We start from the raw sequence: 21,953 nt of genomic DNA, 5'->3' as shown, positions 1-21,953 counted from the left end.
CTGATGTCCATCCAGTTTGATTTCTATTTGTAACTGTGCTATTTCACAGAAGTTCTGAACATATATTCATTTTACAGACCCCGTATGTTTTACATAGTTTATCTTGCTATTAGTCCCACCCTTCAGCTCCATTCAACCTCTCCCATCTATCTCCATTTTGGATTTGGATTTGCCATATATTTTTCAACTGTGCTGTGATGCTTCACAAACAAATTGAATCGTTCTATTCTCATAGCTTCTACAGATTGTAAATTAAAAACATTTTTTTTTGCTGAAACAATTATTATATTATTGATTGATTGACTATGGCTTTTCAAATCATCCAGTATTGCTGTCTGCAGCGTTAGTTCTAGGCAAATGTTGCAATTCTTCAGCCATTCCTGGACCTGTGACCAAAAATGAGCTACATATGAACAATACCAAAATAAATGATCTAATGACTCTGCCTCCTCACAGCAGAATTTGCAGAGCTGGGAAGATTGTATCCCCCATGTATATAACATTCTATTAGATGCAAGAATTTTGTATAGTAATTTAAAATGAAAAATTTGAAGTTTTGCATCCGGCGTTGTTTTGCGTATCAATTCATAAACCATGTGCCATGGAATGGGTACATCGAAAATCTCTTCCCAACTATTTAGCAATTTATATGGCACAGCTGTCAGTTTTTTGGTCCTTAAATGAAATTGGTATATGTTTTTATTTATCACACTTTTCTTTTCAATTTACTACTGTTGTTGTCTTCGTAATCAGTGGCTGTATTGTAGGGGGAATGTTTTCTCCTCTCTTAGGCAATCAGCAATTAGTACTGGGAGGTGTGCTCTTCACCTCTGCAAGACAATTAGCAATTAGTGTTAGTTCTTCAGTCTCCCCTGTTTTCTCAGCGGCAGTCTCGTCGCAAAACTAAAACCGTCGCCAAAACAAAGACGGTTCTGTGGAGTTGTTTGAGGAAGGAAAGAGAGGAAGGCTCCACTCCACTCTCTCACTTGAGTATCTTACCTAGTTATTTTCAGATGATCTCATTTTGCTCTTTTGTAGCTTTGGCATCTACACTGCCTTCAAAAAGTATTCATACCCTTGACTTTTTCCACATTTTGTTGTGTTACAGCCTGAATTTTAAATGGGTTCATTTGCAAATGTTTTATTTAATCTTTTTGTCACTGGCCTACACACAATACCTCATATCAAAGTGGAATCATGTTTTTTGTAATGTTAATAAAAAATGAAAAGCTGAAATGTCTTAAGTATTCAACCCCTTTGTTATGGCAAGCCTAAATCAGTTCAGGGGTAAAAATGTGCTTAACAAGTCACATAATAAGTTACATGGACTGTGTTTAACATTTTCTGAATGACTACCTCATCTTTGTAACCCCACACATACAATTATCGATAAGGTCCCAAGGAGGTTTTCCAATGCTTTGGAAAGAAGGGCACCTGTTCTTATATAATGGCGCCAGAAGGAAAGCTGTCCATTTTACGGGCTCCTGATCATTTGTGCTATTTTGTGTATTTTTGGGCGGTGACCTTAACTTTTCTTGTACGTAATGTTTCCGCCATCGTTTCCTATGACTGAAAAGAGCTTCTGAACAACGGAACAGCTATCACTAACTTCCATTTGGATGAGAATTTCTACTTCAATGAGTCGGAGGCAAAAGACTAGCATCCAGACCAGGCCCAAATCCCTGAAACTATAGAGCCTGGCTTGTGGGATACCTGATGAGACTACGTCGGAGAGTGGATAAATCGCCTTTACCCTCCATTCTATTGACAAACGTGCAATCACTGGAGAATAAAATGGATGCGCTCCGTTCAAGACTTTCCTATCAATGTGATCTGAAGAACTGTTATATCTTATGTTTCTCCGAGTCGTGGCTAAACAAGGACATGGTACATATAAATCTAGCTGGTTTTTCTATACTTCTGCATGACAGAACGGCTGCGTCGGGGAAGTTCAGAGGAGGGGGTGTGTCTTTTTATTTACAACAACTGGTGCACGATCTCTAATATTGAGGAAGTCTTGAGGTTCTGATCGCCTGAGTTAGAATACCTCATGGTAAGATGTAGAACACGCTATTTACCAAGAGTTTTGTAGCTGTCTATTTACCACCACAAACCGATGCTTGCACTACAACCATGCTCAACGAGCTGTATAGGGCCATAAGCAAACAAGAAAATGCTCACCCAGAGACTTGTGACCGGTGACTTTAATGCAGGAAAACTGAAATCCGTTTTACCTCATTTCTACCAGCATGTCACTTGTGCAACTAGAGGCAAAAAATCTCTAGATAACCTTTACTCCACACAGAGATGCATACAAAGCTCGCCTCCATTTGGCAAATCTGACCATTACTCTATCCTCCTAATGCCTGCTTACAAGCAAAAACTTAAACAGGAAGTATCAGTGACGCATATATCAGTACATTCACACACTGTCTGTTTTTCTTAGAAGCAACAGAATAGGAGTCTTAGAACTCTCATGTGACTGAGATTTAACGCTGACAGTCGATTTACGATGGCTTGGTGATAAGACAACATTCCATTCCATGATTAGTGTCTGTGTGCCTGTCTGTCAGTGCAAGGGAGACCAAATCTCCAGTTTATTTATCCTATATGGCAGATGAATACTGGACTCCATCATTCTAAGGGAAGGGCTTAGTATCCTATGTTGCATTGGTATTTTTGTATAAACAAGAAGTAAATGAACTAGAAACATATATTTGGCGCCATGTAAATGTTGATGTCTGTTGCATGAGAACACAATGTAGCTTTGTATAATTTCACATATCTGTTGTTCATCACAAGGACCCAGGAATACTATAAAGAGTTCTGTTTTATTTGGGCTTTAACTCCACACCATTGGGTGACCGTTAACACTCCATTACTGCAGGAATGAATAAAGTTCAATTGTTTTGAAGAAATGTCAAAGTCTCTCCTTTGATTAGAATAATTACAACGACATAAGCTTCCCAGCAAAGCATTAAAAACAATCAAGCAACCCAGAAAAGTGCTAAAAATAGCCCATATTAACATATGTAGCCTAAGAAATAAGGTTCATGAAGTCAACATTCATATTCTGACTATCTCCTGAAACTCACTCAGATAATACTTTCGATGATACAGTGGTAGCAATACATGGTTATAGCATGTACCGAAAAGACAGAAATGCCAACAAGGGCGGTGTTGCAGTCTATATTCAGAACCACATTCCTGTAAAGCTGAGAGAGGATCTCATGTTAAATACTGTTGAAGTAATATGGCTACAGGTTCAAGCTCATTCTTGTGGGATACTGCTATAGACTACCAAGTGCTAACAGTCAGTATCTGTGAAATGCTTGATAATGTACAGTATGTGATATCAACAGAGAAGTATATTTTCTGGGTGATTTTAAATATTGACTGGCTTTCATAAAGCTGCTCACTCAAGAAAAAAATTCAAACTGTAACCAGTGCCTGCAACCTGTTTCAGGTTATCAGTCAACCTACCAGGGTAGTTGGAGGAATTAAATCAACATGTATTGATCACATCTTTACTGATGTTGCAGAAATGTGCTTTTAAGCAGTGATCACAATATAGTAGTAGGATTGCACATTTTGGGGACTATTCAGAGGTGGAAACTTTTTATGTGGGAATTAACGGAAATATGCAATATATTGGATATATATATCATATGGAACTTTTAAAAATAAAACATGTATGGAAACAGGTGAGTTAACGCTCCTCAATTAGCAAAAACGAACGAGCAGAAATTGTTAACAAGTTAGAAATGATTTAAACACACTTTGTTGTAGGCTACTATTTACTAGTTAACAGAAAATCATGTAATGTCCGATAAAATATATTCACCCCACCCAGTATTGTAATCAAAACTTAACTGAAAGCATGTAGTCCTTGGCTCAGACAGTGTAGTAGTGTGGGCTCAATAGCATCTCATTGTGTGCAAGATCTTGAGAATCAGCTGTGCATGCAGTGTGTTGCAATACCATTTGAATTGGGGATAGTTTAACCAAAATATGCCACAAGACCTAGAATTGCCTTATGTGTATCCCACAAAAGGTTCCCTGTTATAAGCTAACTTTTTTTAATGAATTCAGGAAATGTACTGGAAAGTTTCCGACCCTTTGCAACCCTATATTGTAGCCATATCTAGGAAATCCAACGACAGGGCCTAATATAGTGTATAAGAGGTCAAACTATAAGTTTTGTTGTAATTCTTATGTTGATGATGTAAATAATATTTGCTGGTCTGTGGTGTTTAATGAGGAGGAGTCAGACGCTGTACTTAACACATTTGTGAAATAGCTTTTTCCAGTTACTAATAAGCATGCACCCATTAAAATTAATAAAAACGGTTAAATCCCATTGGATTGATGAGGAATTTCAAAATGATATGGTTGAGAGGGATGTGGCAAAAGGTATGACCCAACCGATTGGCAAACGTATTGCAAATTGAGAAATCATGTGACTAAGCTAAATAAATAAGAAGAAGAAACAAAAATAAAATGATATAAAGAATGATATTAAATGTTACGGTTTTCCTCATATGAAAGAGAGGAGGACCAAAATGCAGCGTGGTTATAATTCATAGTTCTTTAATAAAGAAACTATACATGAATAAACTATAAAACAAGAAATGTGAAAACCCGAAACAGTCCTAACTGGTGCAAAACACAGAGATAGGAAACAATCACCCACAAAATACCCAAAGAATATGGCTGCCTAAATATGGTTCCCAATCAGAGACAACGATAAACACCTGCCTCTGATTGAGAACCACTCTAGGCAACCATAGACTTACCTAGAATACTGTACTAAACACAACCCCATCAATCTACAGAACCCCTAGACAAGACAAACACATAATCACCCATGTCACACCCTGGCCTAACCACAATAATAAAGAAAACACAAAATATTAAGGCCATGGCGTGACATTAAAAAGCTTTGGGGCACCATAAAATACATTTTGGGAAAAAAGGCAAACTCAATTCATTGAATCAAATGGCTCATTCATCACAAAACCCACTGATATTGCCAACTACTTTAATTCGTTTTTCCATGCCAATATTAGCAAATATTGCAACAAATGCTGACACCACATCCACGTATATCTGACCAAATTATGAAAGACAAGAATTGTACTTTTTAATTCCGTAAAGTGAGTGTGGAAGAGATTAAACAAATATTGTTGTCTATCATCAAGGACAAGCCACCGGGGTCTGACAACCTGGATGTAAAATTACTGAGGATAATAGTGGATGATATTGCCACTCCTATTTGCCATATTTAAAATTTATCAGAGATATCCCTATTTTTCTCCCACGTCAACAACAACAGGCTGACCACATCGTTCATGTCCCGTGCGCGAGCGCTGCAAAATAATTGTAGAAATCTAAATTATTCAATTATTGCACCCACACTGCTCGCACGCGCCAACGAGTGTCTGTATTGCCAAGCGCTAAAATAGAAGTCAGTTCTATTTGTGACGCAGATCGCGCTGCAAGTCCTGGCTCTCCCATCTCCTTATTGGTTTATAGAAGCAGATACCCACATGCCATCTCCGAATTGGTTATACCCACGTGGGTGACAAAGACAAACAATGTCAGTGGCGGTAATGCACCTAATTTATGAATGTTGCCAATCGCAATATAAAGTCAAGAGAAGAAAAAGACTGGAAGGAGGAGAGATGACTAGAAACGATTCGGTTGACGGTTTTGTGTGGATTAACTGGCGGTGTAGAGGACCTAGCGGATTTCAGGTAAAATAACAACAATGTTTATATCCCAGGATAAATTAGCTAGCAACAGCAAGCTAGCTAGCTAAATTTCCATAAATGTTTAATGCTTTTCGACCTGTCCCCAAATTAATATAATTGGTTCAGAGTTTGTTTTGATATTTTAACCTGTGTGTCATGATCACGCTTTGTGTGGGGGGACAAAATACATTTATGCACGATGGCCGGTTTGGGTTCCTTGTAATTAGGCTATTTTCAAACACTCTTCCCCCTCCCCACCCCGCCCCCTTTCTCAACAAGCCTAGAGTCACTCGCCATTTGAATCCTCTCTCCCTTTCATTCTAAGACATGTGGATTTGTTTGCATAGCTAGCTAGCTAGCCAGCCATTTCATACAGCTACTGCAGCAGTCTACTAGCTAACCAATGGACACACAGAATGTCGAATGATGATGTGAAATATAACGTTAAACTCCAAAAAGTATTTTGTATTGAAATAATGTATGGTAACGTTGAGCAATTTGTCAAGTTTCTGTGATGTGTTCTGTCGGTTCCCTTACTAACGTTTGCTAAACCAAAGCTAGTTTGACACAATTGCAGCTACAGCTAGCCGCAATAGTTTCAACCTTGTGAAATTGTTTTGTAATAGCCAATGTATGTAAGAAAGTATTTCACATAGCAGGACATCTAACATCTAGTTAACGTCATTCGTTGTATGCGCAGGTTGCGTTGGACAATGTTGATGGCAGTCCGACCTACAGGGCAAGAGGCAGGGCTAGAGGGAGAGCCAGGGGCAGAGGACGGACAGGCAGAGAGACAGAAATGAGGATGAGGAGAGGCTTTTTGCTCTCCGACATGATAGAATGGCTGCCACACAAGTTTATATTATGTTGAAAGTGCCTATATATTTAACAAAAATAGTTCATGCATGAGCTGAATAAATTTAGGTTTTTGATATTTCTCCACACATACTACTTTCAACAAATTTGCAATAGAAAGTAGTGTTTGAATTGGCTTTGAATTAATCGTAAACCTTGACCATACATATGAGAAATACCTTTAGTTGGGTGTGGAGAGAAACATCATTCTGCCTTACTGATTTTAGGTTTTTGTGATTTCTCCACACTATACATACTAAACTCAGCAAAAAAAGAAAAGTCCTCTCACTGTCAAATGCATTTATTTTCAGTAAACTTAACATGTGTAAATATTTGTATGAACATAACAAGATTCAACAACTGAGCCATAAACTGAACAAGTTCCACAGACATGTGATTAACAGAAATGGTAAACGACGAGAAACGCATCTGTTCATTCAGGAATTCCTTATCAGGGAGCTGGATGATGCAGACTACAGGGAGGTGGGTGAGGCTGATGTTTCACAGAGAGCCAGGTTTGGTTTTTGATGTCTGAGAGATTTACCGGTGGCGGAATGGTGAGCCACCACCTGCACACAAGGGGCAACTGCAGGGAGATGACTATAGTCAGAGAGAGGATGTGTTGTGGTCAGGGAGCAGAGCTCTGTGTAAACCAGTTGCCACATTTCGCCCATTACTGCCTAGAAAACGGATATTTACGTTTTCACAGGCGGGTATAGGGTTGACAGTGGCTGATGCAGCAGAGCATGGAGATGAAGCCCGGGTGTACCGGCATGATGATAAATTTTATTTGTCACATACACATGGTTAGTGACACATGGTTAGCAGATGTTAGTGCGAGTGTAGCGAAATGCTTGTGCTTCTAGTTCCAACAATGCAGTAATAACCAACAAGTAATCTAGCTAACAATTCCAAAACTACTATCTTATAGACACAAGTGTAAGGGGATAAAAAATATGTACATAAGATATATGAATGAGTGATGGTACAGAGCGGCATAGGCAAGATACAGTAGATGGTATTGAGTGCAGTATATACATATGAGATGAGTATGTAAACAAAGTGGCATAGTTAAAGTGGCTAGTGATACATGTATTACATAAGGATGCAGTAGATGATATAGAGTACAGTATATATGTATACATATGAGATGAATAATGTAGGGTATGTAAACATGATATTAGGTAGCATTGTTTAAAGTGGCTAGTGATATATTTTACATCATTTCCCATCAATTCCCATTATTAAAGTGGCTAGAGTTGAGTCAGTGTGTTGGCAGCAGCCACTCAATGTTAGTGGTGGCTGTTTAACAGTCTGATGGCCTTGAGATAGAAGCTGTTTTTCAGTCTCTCAGTCCCAGATTTGATGCACCTGTACTGACCTCGCCTTCTGGATGATAGCGGGGTGAACAGGCAGTGGCTCGGGTGGTTGTTGTCCTTGATGATCTTTATGGCCTTCCTGTGACATCGGGGTGGTGTAGGTGTCCTGGAGGGCAGGTAGTTTGCCCCCGGTGATACGTTGTGCAGACCTCACTACCCTCTGGAGAGCCTTACGGTTGTGGGCGGAGCAGTTGCCGTACCAGGCGGTGATACAGCCCGACAGGATGCTCTCGATTGTGCATCTGTAGAAGTTTGTGAGTGCTTTTGGTGACAAGCCGAATTTCTTCAGCCTCCTGAGGTTGAAGAGGCGCTGCTGCGCCTTCTTCACGATGCTGTCTGTGTGGGTGGACCAATTCAGTTTGTCTGTGATGTGTACGCCGAGGAACTTAAAACTTACTACCCTCTCCACTACTGTTCCATCGATGTGGATAGGGGGGTGTTCCCTCTGCTGTTTCCTGAAGTCCACAATCATCTCCTTAGTTTTGTTGACGTTGAGTGTGAGGTTATTTTCCTGACACCACACTCCGAGGGCCCTCACCTCCTCCCTGTAGGCCGTCTCGTCGGTAATCAAGCCTACCACTGTTGTGTCGTCCGCAAACTTGATGATTGAGTTGGAGGCGTGCGTGGCCACGCAGTCGTGGGTGAACAGGGAGTACAGGAGAGGGCTCAGAACGCACCCTTGTGGGGCCCCAGTGTTGAGGATCAGCGGGGTGGAGATGTTGTTGCCTACCCTCACCACCTGGGGGCGGCCCGTCAGGAAGTCCAGTACCCAGTTGCACAGGGCGGGGTCGAGACCCACGGTCTCGAGCTTGATGACGAGCTTGGAGGGCACTATGGTGTTAAATGCCGAGCTGTAGTCGATGAACAGCATTCTCACATAGGTATTCCTCTTGTCCAGATGGGTTAGGGCAGTGTGCAGTGTGGTTGAGATTGCATCGTCTATTTGGGTGGTAAGCAAATTGGAGTGGGTCTAGGGTGTCAGGTAGGGTGGAGGTGATATGGTCCTTGACTAGTCTCTCAAAGCACTTCATGATGACAGAAGTGAGTGCTACGGGGCGGTAGTCGTTTAGCTCAGTTACCTTAGCTTTCTTGGGAACAGGAACAATGGTGGCCCTCTTGAAGCATGTGGGAACAACAGACTGGGATAGGGATTGATTGAATATGTCCGTAAACACACCAGCCAGTTGGTCTGTGCATGCTCTGAGGGCGCGGCTGGGGATGCCATCTGGGCCTACAGTCTTGCGAGGGTTGACACGTTTAAATGTTTTCCTCACGTCGGCTGCAGTGAAGGAGAGTCCGCATGTTTTAGTTGCGGGCAGTGTCAGTGGCACTGTATTGTCCTCAAAGCTGCCTGGGAGCAAGACATCCTGGTGCTGGTTTTCTTTTTGTAATCCGTGATTGACTGTAGACCCTGCCACATACCTCTTGTGTCTGAGCCGTTGAATTGAGATTCTACTTTGTCTCTATACTGACGCTTAGCTTGTTTGATTGCCTTGCGGAGGGAATAGTTACACTGTTTGTATTCGGTCATGTTTCCAGTCACCTTGCCCTGATTAAAAGCAGTGGTTCGCGCTTTCAGTTTCACGCGAATGCTGCCATCAATCCACGGTTTCTGGTTTGGGAATGTTTTAATCGTTGCTATGGGAACGACATCTTCAACGCAGGTTCTAATGAACTCGCACACCGAATCAGCGTATTCGTCAATGTTGTCGTCTGACGCAATACGGAACATATCCCAGTCCACGTGATGGAAGCAGTCTTGGAGTGTGGAATCAGATTGGTCGGACCAGCGTTGAACAGACCTCAGCGCGGGAGCTTCTTGTTTTAGTTTCTGTCTGTAGGCAGGGATCAACAAAATGGAGTCGTGGTCAGCTTTTCCGAAAGGAGGGCGGGGCAGGGCCTTATATGTGTCGCGGAAGTTGGAATAGCAATGATCCAAGGTTTTTCCAGCCCTGGTTGCGCAATCGATATGCTGATAAAATTTAGGGAGTCTTGTTTTCAGATTAGCCTTGTTAAAATCCCCAGCTACAATGAATGCAGCCTCCGGATATATGGATTCCCGTTTGCAAAGAGTCAAATAAAGTTAGTTCAGGGCCATCGATGTGTCTGCTTGGGGGGGAATATATACGGCTGTTATTATAATCGAAGAGAATTCCCTTGGTAGATTTGATTGTGAGGAATTCTAAATCAGGTGAACAGAAGGACTTGAGTACCTGTATGTTGTCATGATCACACCACGTCACGTTAACCATAAATAATACGCCCCCGCCCCTCTTCTTACCAGAAAGATGTTTGTTTCTGTCGGCGCGATGCGTGGAGAAACCAGCTGGCTGCACCATCTCCGATAGCGTCTCTCCATTGAGCCATGTTTCCGTGAAGCAAAGAACGTTACAGTCTCTGATGTCCCTCTGGAATGCTACCCTTGCTCGGATTTCATCAACCTTGTTGTCAAGAGACTGGACATTTGCGAGGAGAATGCTAGGGAGTGGTGCACGATGTGCCCGTCTCCGGAGTCTGACCAGGAGACCGCTTCGTTTTCCCCTTTTTTGAAGTCGTTTTTTGGGGTCGCCGGCAGGATCCGCTTCGCGAAAGTCATATTCTTGGTCATACTGATGGTGAGTTGATGCTGCTCTTATGTTCAGTAGTTCTTCTCGACTGTATGTAATGAAACCTAAGATGACCTGGGGTACCAATGTAAGAAATAACACGTAAAAAAAAAAAAATGCATAGTTTCCTAGGAACGCGAAGCGAGGCGGCCATCTCTGACGGAGCCGGAAGTGCAGGAAACTGAGTTGTCATCCCCAGTTGCTGTGTTTGGAAAATCAGGGACACTTTCCCTGATCGTTAAATTTAGGTAAAAAAAAAAAAAGAAATCCCGATTCACAGTACACTGGGTTCCACCCTGCGCGCAAGAATTCTCAAAGAGTGTCTGTTGCAAGACACTTATTGGCATCATGTCACTTGCTGTGAACACAACCTCTCCCTCAGTTTGCATTCTCCAAACACAAACACCTGGCATGTGCATCTTCAGGACATCAAGAACGTTCTTACTGGGCACACCATGTCGTCATATCAAACATTGTAAAGGTTCTTAGTTTATTTCTCACCCAAAAGTGTCATCACTACACAACAAAGTTTAAATCGGGTATTGTCCGATATTCCAGAAGTGTTTTCGACTGGGATATAAAACACATACCTACCCATGGACAAAATACGCAATAACATGTTTAAAGTGGTAATCAGTGAGTCGTTTATGACCCCAGGCTTCCCTCCGCGTCTTGTGTTGTTTATTTATAAACAGTCTATGGTTGTGGGAGAGTGCATAGATGCGAGAGAGAGCGCTTGGGCATGAGGGAGCGTGCGTGAGAGAGCTTGAATGCAAACAGAGTAGTCAGCTGCTAGCTAGTGGTAGCAGGGACAATGTTTTCAGAAAGGTTCTACTGAACAAGCATCATCATTAGTATTGGATCTGGATCAACTCGACCCAAAAAGAGGTCAGTGTTGGGTTTCGTTACAAATGAAATAACAAAAGAGGTACGTCCTGGGGGGTCGCATTCGACTCGCTGATTCCAGGAGTTCAGATGCAATGTGAACATGATCAAATGCAAGTTAACAATTGGCTACAACAGAAATTCAGAATATAACCAGATCAAAAACACCTATGATCCAGAACCGTGTGTCAGCCCAGACATAATATACACCCCTAGAGGCAGGTACAGCCCCATGAACACAGGGATGGGAGGATTAGAGGAGGGTAAAGAGGCCAACAACATCTTATAATAGAGATATGGCTGACAGGTGGTCCAGGTAAGACATAGCAGCATAGATAGATGGAAAGACCTCTATAGATTTAATCTGAACTAACTGTTTAAAGGCCCACTGTCATCACCTGATCACCCCATTCAAATGACCTTACATGTACACCACCGACCACCATCTAAATCAAAATAAGGTTCAGGTGTACAGCAAGGGGTTTGGGGATGGGGATGGTCTGCTCTGTGTTTCAATAGGCTATAATCATATCACTCCTAAACCAATAATTTGTTTGCAAGTTGTGATGTCACATTTTGTGACGAGCCTTTGGCAAATTGAATGGGGTGATCATGTGATGACGGTGGGCCTTTAATGAAAAATGTACTCTCAAAAGTAAGGCCATGTTTACAGAGCAAAGTAAACCTATGAAAATGGTCTGGCATTGTAGGCCCTCTGCACAGCATTAGATCAATTCCCATTCCTTCGCTATGCCAGCCAGACATAGAGTTTAAGCTGTCCATGTGTATGTTCCTGTCATCAGTCTTTGTGTGTGGCCTGGTACATGGAGAAAGTGCTGCATCAGTTTTGGTGTTGGGACTGGGAGGCAGGCAGGGAGGTTGCCCCCTAGTTGCTTGATAGTGGAGGATAGGGGTCTTTAGAGAGGTCCAGCAGCAGGGGTCTTGGTCCATCAGGGCCTTTACTGTTAATCTAGAGATGTATTCCAACAGATAAGTCAGAAGAAATATAATTATTACTATGAGGGGCAAAGAATTCTGTAGTGCAAAACTAAATGAAACTGCTTCTTTCAAATTCCGTCATTGTAATGTACTTGGTGTAAAATGGTTTGTATGTATGTGGGTTGTTATTAATACAGTCTTCTATAGATATAAATCAACATAATTTGCATTTGTGTTATGAAATATGCACTTTCAAGGACAATTTGTAAGGTCACAGATCTTGCAATCTGAGTACAACAGAACAAATACGGTTGTGCATCTCCTCCCTCAATGGTTTAGAGAAAGGACATAGGATGGTTTACAATATACTGTAAATACACTTAGAAGTACCTGTTTATATTCAATGACAACATTTGTCTTGCATCCCATGTCCTTGCCTACTTCTCAATTGTATATGCCATGTTTCACTCCCCTCTGACCGTCTTCTCCAATATAGGTTTTGAAAAGGAGGCAAGGAGAGAGAGAGGATGTAAGCAATTCAGGAAATGTGTTTGGCCGGTGCGTGGGGCAGACTTGAAAAGTTCTGTTTTTCAAAACTTCCTTCTCTACCCTATCGACTTCAAATAGAATGGGGACTTACATCTGCGTTCTGCCTGGCTGGTCTGTCCTGGTGGAAGTTGTAATCTAGTGCTGCCAGCAGTGTTCTGGCCTGATAGTGAAAAGGAAAAACGCTTGCTGGCGTACATTAGAATATGGTTCTGGTAGCACTCAAGATCAGCTGTTGATCTCTAAAAAATCACACAAAAAGAACAAAGAGAAGTCATAATGGATGAGTCATGAAATCAACTAAATTGTAATCCTCCTTTGGCTCTGTGCAAGTCAACCAAGTCAAGGAGACCAATTTTTTGTCATTATTTTCAGACAGCAAAATGTTTGTGGCCAACAAAAAGGGGCTGTGACTTCCTATTCCAGACACATTGATCTTTTTGGGCAGATCTATATGATAAAGACAGCATACAAAGATCATGCACTTAACTTTAGCCAGCAAGCTAGCTAGCTATCTGTACACTTGAAATGAAAGGACTTTGTCAAAATTAGAAATGTGTAATATCTAAAAATGTAGCTACAGTTGAAGTCGGAGGTTTACGTACACCTTAGCCAAATACTTTTAAATGCCGTTTTTCACAATATGTGACATTTAGTCCTAGTAAAAATTCCCTGTCTTAGGTCAGTTAGGATAACCACTTTATTTTAAGAATGTGAAATGTCAGAATAATACTATTAGTAATAGTAATAATTCATCACATTCCCAGTGGGTCAGAAGTTTACATACACTCAATTAGTATTTGGTAGCATTGCCTTTAAATAGTTTAACTTGGGTCATATGTTTTGGGTAGCCTTCCACAAGCTTCCCACAATAAGTTGGGTGCATTTTGGCCCATTCCTCCTGACAGAGCTGGTGTAACTGAGTCAGGTTTGTAGGCCTCCTTGCTCGCACATGCTTTTTCAGTTCTGCCCACAAATGTTCTATGGGATTGAGGGCTAGGGCTTTGTGATGAACACTCCAATACCTTGACTTTGTGGTCCTTAAGCCATTTTCCACAACTTTGGATGTCACACCCTGACCTTAGTATTCTTTGTTTTCCTTGTTATTTTGGTTAGGTCAGGGTGTGACATGGGTGATGTATGTGTTTTTTTGTCTTGTCTAGGGGTTTTGTATGTTTATTGGGCTGTTCCCTTTCTAGGTAAATTGTATGTCTATGGTTGCCTAGATTGGTTCTCAATTAGAGGCAGCTGTCTATCGTTGTCTCTGATTGTGAACCATATTTAGGCAGCCATATTCTGTGTGTACTTTGTGGGTGATTATCTATGTATGTTGCTTGTTAGCTCAGTTCTTATAGCTTCACGGTAGTTTTTTCGTTTATTGTTTTGTATTCAGTGTTCAGTGCTTTCTTTAATTAAAATATCATCATGAACACATACCACGCTGCGCTTTGGTATACTCCATACGACGATCGAGACGTTGGAAGTATGCTTGGGGTCATTGTTAATTTGGAAGACCGATTTGTGACCAAGCTTTAAATTCCTGATTGATGTCATGAGATGTTGCTTCAATTTATCCACATAATCTTCCTCCCTCATGAAGACATCTATTATGTGAAGTGCACCAGTCCCCCCTGCAGCAAAGCACACCCACAACATGATGCTGCCACCCCCATGCTTCACGGTTGGGATGATGTTCTTTGGCTTGCAAGCCTCCCCCTTTTTCCTCCAAACATAACGATGGTCATTATGGCCAAACAGTTCTATTTTTGTTTCATCAGACCAGAGGACATTTCTCCAAAAATTATGATCTTTGTACCCATGTGCAGTTACAAACCATAGCCTGGCTTTTTATGGCGGTTTTGGAGCAGTGGCTTCTTCCTTGCTGAGTGGCCATTCAGGTTATATCGATATACAGTGCCTTGCGAAAGTATTCGGCCCCCTTGAACTTTGCGACCTTTTGCCACATTTCAGGCTTCAAACATAAAGATATAAAACTGTATTTTTTTGTGAAGAATCAACAACAAGTGGGACACAATCATGAAGTGGAACGACATTTATTGGATATTTCAAACTTTTTTAACAAATCAACAACTGAAAAATTGGGTGTGCAAAATTATTCAGCCCCCTTAAATTAATACTTTGTAGCGCCACCTTTTGCTGCGATTACAGCTGTAAGTCGCTTGGGGTATGTCTCTATCAGTTTTGCACATCGAGACACTGACATTTTTTCCCATTCCTCCTTGCAAAACAGCTCGAGCTCAGTGAGGTTGGATGGAGAGCATTTGTGAACAGCAGTTTTCAGTTCTTTCCACAGATTCTCGATTGGATTCAGGTCTGGACTCTGCGAAAAAAAAATACATTTTGAGTAAAATAAAATGGATGAGACAATCTAGATAAAAAATATATACTAAAAATAATATCAAATATTTTTTATATCCAAAATAAAATATAAAAAGATACAAATACATTTGTGCAAGCATCCTTACTTGGGTGGATGCCAACCAGTGTCTAAATAGCATAGGAAGTTCAAAGATACAAGTCTCTGACATCCTTCATTGCATGCATGTAGAGAAGTACTAGAAACCCATGCTAGCATTGGGTCACCCATTCAAGGATGCTTGCTGTGACTCTCGAACTGATGTGGACCTCAAAGGTTGGAAGGGGATGGAAATCTTCACCTGATCCCTGGTTGTGAAATGGGCACCGATCCACAGGTAGCACATGAAGGTTTGTCAGATGTATTAAACTGACTTCATTAGTGATGGAAGCATGCTTGACAATGATGTCATCCTCGCAAATCACTTGATGTGGGTCAGGCGTTTCTGTGGATGGAGGTGCGTCTGTGGATGGAGGTGCGTCTGTAGCAGAAGACTCTTATAAAAGTCTCTTTCACACTGATGATCTGTAGTCTATCAGTGTGCAGCTGTGGATGGAGAGATCCAACCATTCTGTTTTAATACATAGAAAATGTAGATGCACATTTAAATGTATACATGGCTAAAGGCTTAGAATGATAAACATGCCGCACACAAAGTGCAGGAATGTATTCTTTGTTCGAGCTACTGTCCCAAGAATCTTCAAACTCGTCAGACTCATCAGAATCTTCATTCACCTGTGAATCCTTTGAGGGACTCCAGGTCTCATCAGCACCACTCTTGTCTTCACCAATTTCATCATCCCAATCGATGCAATCGCAAATAAGACAGAATAATAATATAATGGCAAATTGTAAATACAAACAACAAAAGTAAGAACACTAGCACATCACAAATACTAAGAACAATCTTACACACTATTCATTAGGTCATTGACCTATGGTCTCTTCAGAGATGCTCATATTTATCAGACTAAATAGAAGTGATAGAACATAACAAAAAAAGTAAATTCACTGAATAACATCTGTACAACATTGGCAATACACATAGGGTGATAATGTCTGGGAATAGTTAACGGGGAAAAAAAACTTGTAACAAAAGGCGAAAACAGGCTACACCTTCATGGTGCTCCCATCTAGCTCAACCACTCCAGGCTCCTCCAGAAACTCATCCATTCTTCAGAAAAAGACTCTTTATACTCTAATCATATAGTATCTTCATTACTGGTAAACATGTTGAATACTAGAGAGAGAGACATGACAGTACAAGAGAGATACACCCCCACATAGGCTACTCAAAGAAGGCAGGCACAAAGATAGGGACATAACACAGAAACCAACCATGAATGATGCACACACAAGAAAGTTCACACTACTCAATAGCCATCATTGAAAAGAATAGGAACAGGGTGTCTAGCTAATCCTATTGAAATGAAGCATGTGTTCTCACCCATCTGACAGCATGGATGCCACTCCAATGCTTGATAAAGCAGGCAGAGGTAACACTTCCCTTAGAGCGGATTGTGTTGGGGCCTTTCCATAACTAGAAGAGGAGATATTACAGTTTGCGCATGTCCCATTATTATATCTGGCTAGCTAGCTAGGTTTTGTTAATACTAGCTAGCTACTTCACAAAACCTACCTAGTGATCTTGCTTGTCAACTCTCCACCAAGTACACAATGTTAGCTAGCTAACTAACATGTTCAGTAATGTTCTGTAATAACGTTAGTCACTTGGAAGTCTCAAAAAGGCGAAGCATGTATTGCCGAGCACCATTACAGCTGCTAACGTTACAGTAGAGCACCATTACAGTTTTATCACTCTCTAACAGAGAAATGCACATGAGACGTTAGCTAGCCGCCAACGCAAGATAATACAAAAAAACGTAACTGTAACGGCAGATTTCTTCGTCTGAAGAGGTGTAGCAAGGATCAGACCAATACGCAGCGTGGTAAGTGCCCATGTTTTAATAGAAAAGACTGAACACTATGAAATACAAAAACAATAAAGTGAATATAAACTAACCGAAACAGTCCCGTGTGGCACAAACACTGACACAGGAAACAAACACCCACAAACCAACAGTGAAACCCAGGCTACCTAAATATGGTTCTCAATCAGGGACAACGATAAACAGCTGCCTCTGAGAACAATAATCAGGACAAACACAGAAATAGAAAACACATAGAAACACAAACAGACCGCCCACCCCAACTCGTGCCCTGACCATACTAAATAAAGACAAAACAAAGGAAATAAAGATCAGAACGTGACAGTACCCCCCCCCCCCCCCCCCCCAAAGGTGCGGACTCCGGCCGCAAAACCTGAACCTGTAGGGGAGGGTCTGGGTGGGCGTCTGTCCTCGGTGGCGGTTCTGGCGCGGGACGTGGACCTCACTTCACCATAGTTCTAGTGCGCCTCTTCGCCCGCCTCCGTGGCCTCTTTAAAGCGGCAACCCTCGCCACCGACCCTAGAAATGGGTCCTGAATAGGAGGGAGACTCCGGCCTATTGTGAAGAGTGAAGGGCGATTCTGGCATCGCCTGGCTGATTTACGGCTCTGGCAGATCCTGGCTGGCTGGCTACTCTGGCAGCTCCTGGCTGGCTGGCGGCTCTGGCAGCTCCTGGCTGGCTGGCGGCTCTGGCAGCTCCTGGCTGGCTGGCGGCTCCGGCAGCTCCTGGCTGGCTGGCGGCTCTGGACAGACGGGAGACTCTAGCAGCTCAAGACAGACGGGAGGCTCTGGCAGTGCTGGAGAGGAGGAAGGCTCTGGCAGAGCTGGACAGGCGGGAGACCCTGTAGGCAGAAAACGGAGAGACAGCCTGGTGCGGGGGGCTGCCACCGGAGGGCTGGTGCATGCAGGTGGCACTGGATAGACCGGACCGTGCAAGCACACTGGAGCTCTTGAGCACCGAGCCTGCCCAACCTTACCTGGTTGAATGCTCCCCGTAGCCCGACCAGTGCGGCGAGGTGGAATAGGCCGCTGGCGAACCGGGGACACCATGCGTAAGGCTGGTGCCATGTATGCCGGCCCGAGGAGACGCACTGGAGACCAGAAGCGTAAAGCCGACTTCATGGCACCTGGCTCGATGCCCACTCTAGCCCGGCCAATACGAGGAGCTGGAATGTACCGCACCGGGCTATGCACACGCACTGGGGAAACTGTGCGCTCTACCGCATAACACGGTGCCTGCCCGGTCCCTCTCTCCGGTAACCACAGGAAGTTGGTGCAGGTCTCCTACCTGGCTTCGCACACTCCTTGTGTGCCTTCCCCCCAATACATTTTTGGGGCTGCCTCTCGGGCTTCCTTGCCAGCCGTGTTCCCTCGTATCGCTGGCTCCTCTCTCCGGCTGCCTCCGCTCTCTTGGCTGCCTCCACCTGTTCCCATGGGAGGCGATCCCTTCCAGCCAGGATCTCCTCCCATGTTCATTCCTCCTTTTTACCACGCTGCTTGGTCAATTGGTGGTGGGTAGTTCTGTAACGGCCGTTGGTGGAAGAAGGTGAGGACCAAGGTGCAGCATGGTACGTGTTCATGTTATTTATTAAACTGAACACTAAATACAACAAGTAACAAAAGAACAACCGAAACAGCTCTGTCAGGTGCAAAACACACTAAACAAGAAAAAACTACCCACATCACACGTGGGAAAAGGCTACCTAAGTATGGTTCTCAATCAGAGACAACGATAGACAGCTGCCTCTGAATGAGAACCACACCCGGCCAAACAACACAGAAAATCCAAAACATAGAATATTAACATAGAATGCCCACCCTAGTCACACCCTGGCCTAACCAAAATAGAGAATAAAAGCCTCTCTATGGCCAGGGCGTGACACCTATATTGTATTGTAGATATGTAGTGGCTTAATAATGTTCTGTTTTTATATTTAGTTTCATATGTAATGTAGCTGCCCTTGAAGCTGCCCTTCTTTTCAATTTCCACCTAAAATGACATTCCCAAATCTAACTGCCTATAGCTCAGGACCTGAAGCAAGGATATGCATATTCTTGATACCGTTTGAGGAAATGTGAAATTAATGTAGCAGCACATTACACAATAGATCTGGTAAAAGATAATACAAAGAAAAAAGCACCTGTTTTCTAGTTCTATTTTTGTTGCATCATCTTTGACATGAAAAAGAAAAGCCACACATTCAGCTGGGAAGCTAGATGTGGTTTACATGGTGTCCACAGTGTATGTGCAAAGCTTCAGACCGATAACTTCAAGAATGAGCAAGCTACATGACATTTAGTATGAAGTCTTCCAGGTGTCCCTCACGATTTGCCCAAATGTACCCAAGTGGCCTCCCAAGTTTCCAAATTGGTCAATTGATACATTTTCAAGAACATAACTATAGAAGACATACAAAAATGCTATGCTAATAAAAATAAAAGTGTACACACTCCCAGGAATGTCCTACATGATGGATCATTAGCTTCCCTACATAAAATGTACAGGAGACATGACAAGAATGCTGATCCAATATCTCCAAACACAGAAGTGAAATATTTAAGATAAGGGCCAAGTTAGTAGCCAACACTGATCTAATGTCATAAGTGAGCACACCACAAACCACACAAATTTAAAAAAGAAAATGTACAGACAATTTACAATTACAGTATTTGGAACACCCTCTTCACAAGATTGTGCTGTTGGCCCCAAATCCCAAGTTTCTTTCTGCTGTAAAGCACTTACCGTCCTCTACTTGTAGGCTGGGGGTTTGTTGTGGAGGCAGAGAGAGCAGCAGTCAGGCTAAGTGGGGGATGGAGGACTTGAATGTGGTCTCTTTGAAGTCAGTCTTTACCGCTATTGAAGATAATAAATCATACAAAATCAGTAAGAACTCAAGTTTATTACTTTCACCACAGTGTTCCCCTACTCTATATAAGTTTATAGACGTGTTGTTTAATTGATGTATTGTTAAAATAAAGGTTCAATAAAGTAAGTGTGTGTACCAATTTCTTTAAATTAACCTTTATTAAACATAGTCAAGTCAGTAAAAATTCTTATTTACAGTGAAGCCTACCCCGGCCAAACCCGATGAAGCTGGGCCAATTGTGCACCGCCCTATCGGACACCCATTCACGGCCTGACGTGTTGCATTCTGGACCCGAACCAGGTGTTAGACGACTGTGCCAATCGGGAGCCCAATGTGTATTGTATGTTGACTTTGACATGTTGTGGTGTTCGAGTGCCTTGTTTGCTATTCATACACATTTCATTAGGGATTATATATATATAAAATCATAAAAAAAGAAACATCCCTTTTTCAGGACCCTGTCTTTCAAAGATAATTCGTTAAAATCTAAATAACTTCACAGATCTTCATTGTAAAGGGTTTAAACACTGTTTCCCATGGTTGTTCAATGAACCACAAATACACTAACAGCTTACAGACGGTAGGCAATTAAGGTCACAGTTATGAAAACTTAGGACACTAAAGAGGCCGTTCTACTGCCTCTGAAAACCACCAAAAGAAAGATGCCCAGGGTCCCTGCTCATCTGCGTGAATGTGCCTTAGGCAGATGTGGCCAGGGCAATAAATTGCAATATCCATACTATGAGACGCCTAAGACAGCTGATCTTCCTCGCAGTGGCAGACTGCACAGGATGATCGGTACATCCGAACATCAAACCTGCGGGACAGGTACAGGATGGCAACAACAACTGCCCAAGTTACACCAGGAATGCACAATCTCTCCATCAGTGCGTAGACTGTCCGCAATAGGCTGAGAAAGGTTGGACTGAGTGCTTGTAGGCCTGTTGTAAAGGTAGGTCCTCACCAGACATCACCGGCAACAACATCACCTATGGGCACAAACCCACCGTCGCTAGGACTGGCAAAAAGTGCTCTTCACTGACGGGTCGTGGTTTTGTCTCACCAGGGGTGATGGTTAGATTGGCGTTTATCGTCGAAGGAATGACCGTTACACCGAGGCCTGTACTCTGGAGTGGGATCAATTTGGAGGTGGAGGGTCCGTCACGGTGTGTCACAGCATCATCGGACTGAGCTTGTTGTCATTGCAGGCAATCTCAACTCTGTGCGTTACAGGGAAGACATCCTCCTCCCTCATGTGGTACCCTTCCTGCAGGCTCATCCTGACATGACCCTCCAGCATGACAATACCAGCCATACTACCCTGTGTGTGATTTCCTACAAGACAGGAATGTCAGTGTTCTGCCATGGCCAGCGAAGAGCCCGGATCCCAGTCCCATTGAGCACATCATGACAATACCAGTTGGATCGGAGGGTGAGGGCTAGGGCCATTCTCCCCCAGATATATCTGGGAACTTGCAGGTGCCTTGGTGGAAGAGTGGGGTAACATCTCACAGCAAGAACTGGCAAATCTGGTGCAGTCCATGAGGAGGAGATGCACTGCAGTACTTAATGCAGCTGGTGGCCACACCAGATACTGACTGTTACTTTTGATTTTGACCCCCCCTTTGTTCAGGGACGCATTATTCCATTTCTGTTAGTCACATGTCTGTGGAACTTGTTCAGTTTATGTCTTAGTTGTTGAATCTTGTTATAGTCACACATATTTACATATGTTAAGTTTGCTGAAAATAAACGCAGTTGACAGTGAGAGGGCGATTATTTATTTGCTGAGTTTATA

The 21,953-nt window shown here is 42.6% G+C and overlaps 1 protein-coding gene across 2 annotated transcripts in view; it reads left to right on the top strand.

Annotated features, from left to right (window-relative positions):
- adcy8 (adenylate cyclase 8 (brain)) overlaps window positions 1-21,953 on the top strand; it is a 247,827-nt gene that overhangs the window by 92,182 nt on the left and 133,692 nt on the right. The gene's annotated exons all lie outside the window — the stretch shown is intronic.

Source organism: Oncorhynchus kisutch, linkage group LG30 (genome assembly GCF_002021735.2).
Source record: "Oncorhynchus kisutch isolate 150728-3 linkage group LG30, Okis_V2, whole genome shotgun sequence".
Taxonomy (NCBI): Eukaryota; Metazoa; Chordata; class Actinopteri; order Salmoniformes; family Salmonidae; genus Oncorhynchus; species Oncorhynchus kisutch.
Note: the sequence above shows the minus strand (reverse complement) of the source record. Positions and strands in the feature narration are given on the sequence as shown.